Source organism: Camelus bactrianus, chromosome 10 (genome assembly GCF_048773025.1).
Source record: "Camelus bactrianus isolate YW-2024 breed Bactrian camel chromosome 10, ASM4877302v1, whole genome shotgun sequence".
NCBI classification, from domain to species: Eukaryota; Metazoa; Chordata; class Mammalia; order Artiodactyla; family Camelidae; genus Camelus; species Camelus bactrianus.
The window spans coordinates 28011727-28013457 of record NC_133548.1 but is presented as its reverse complement, the minus strand read 5'-3'; the positions used below and the strand labels follow the sequence as shown (position 1 = coordinate 28013457).

Below are 1731 nucleotides of genomic sequence, written 5' to 3'. Positions count from 1 at the left end.
AGTTCAGTCTTGCTATTGTATCTAGTATGACATTTTCTTCATTTTAATTAGTTTTTGGTCTATTTACATTTAATATAATTATCATTGTGGCCGAGTTTGAGCCTGCCACATTGGTATTTGTTTTTCATTTGTTCCTTCTGATTTGTTTTCCTTTGTTTCCACTTTCTTGACTTCTTCTAGCTTAATCAGTATTTTTTTTTAATTTTAAGATCAGTTTATTAAGTTCAATGATGAAAGCTATCAGAAGAATATTCTTCTGAAAATTATTTCTTCTTAGAAAAAAGAAAGGAAAATCAACACCCTCAGCATAGCCACGGGTGCTGTGGCAGTCAATCCTCTACGCAGACAGGGACAGTCCATTAGTCAGTCAGGTTGCTCTTGGGGTCGGCAGGATTGTAGTCTGGATCATCCTCATCATCCTCCAGATCCAAGTCATCTATCTCCTGGAACAAAGACTTACCTACCTCCACATTGTTTCCAGCATCTTTCAAGAACTAGGTATTAGATGTGTTGAGATTATGATCTGTTTCAAATAGCTGTCTCTCACTTAAATTTATTTTTTCCTGCTTGTTCTTATTCTTTCATTCATTTCTTTTTAATTTCCAAGAGTTCTGCATCAAACTTTGTCTTCCAATTTAAGAAATTCTCAATTGGAACTGGAGTGCCATGAAATAATTGCTTTTTGGCTTCTTCTGCTTCTTTTTCTTTTTGTTTCTTCCCTTCTAGGTTTTGTTTGATCCAGTATTTCAGTTAATTTTTCTTGCACAGCTGTCACTAAAGTAAAGATCATCACCATACCAAGATTTTCTTCTGCCTATAATGCTAATAATTTCAAAATGTCTGAGACATCAGTATCTTCTAGGTTTAACTGGGAGACTATTTTGTAAAGGGGGGGAGGGGGGCTCATCCGGGTATTTTTTACTGTGTGTAAACTTGAGGGTAGCCTGGACAGTTTCATCATTTTCTCCAGCCTCAGATGTCACAGTAATGGTAAAGCTGGGTGCATTTTCTGATAATACTGTGAAGGAGTCAGGGTAGATGGACTCCTGAGCCTCGCGTTCGTTGCACTGCTGCTTGCCATAATCTGTCATCGCGGCCCTCGCTGCAGCCCATGGATGGCCCAGACACCCAGGCGGTGCGCTGGGGCCGGGATCGCGGCCTCGGCTGCACGGGGAGAGCTGGCAGCGGCCAGGTGGGCGCAGGCGCAGAGTCCCTGGCCTGGGACCCAAAGCCAGGCCAGGCCTGCTGAGCAACAGCCCCGCGCCAGCCGCCGCCTAATCAGGATTTTTTTGGCTTCCATTTTACTTTCTCTGTTTGCTTCTTACCTTTCCCTCCTTTTAGTATTTGCTCTAGCGCTCAAAATGTGCATTCTTAATTTATCAAAGGCGGTAAGAGTCAATATTATTTACCACTTCACACATCTTACTTTATGCAAGACACTGTACACTTACTACTCCGTTCTGAACACTTCCTGCCTAAAACAGTATACTCCTATTTACCCACCACCGTTCATTTCTGCTGCCATTCTTTTGCTTCTCCATCTTTTATAAAGCCTATATTATCAGTATTACTGTTTTAACTTTAAAAAATCAGTCACCTTTTAAAGAAATTACATGAGCAAAAACTTCATCTTCCGTATTTACCCACTTGTTTGTAATCTCCTGTTCTCTTCATTTCTTCCTACAATCCGATTTTCTTTCTGGTATCATTTTTCATGTTACTTATAAGAAG

General features: G+C 40.5%; 1 pseudogene; it reads right to left on the bottom strand.

Moving 5' to 3' along the window:
* Positions 1–359: 359 nt before the first annotated feature.
* Positions 360–1460, bottom strand: LOC105076547 (RWD domain-containing protein 1 pseudogene; annotated as a pseudogene).
* Between the last annotated feature and the right edge of the window lie 271 nt (positions 1461–1731).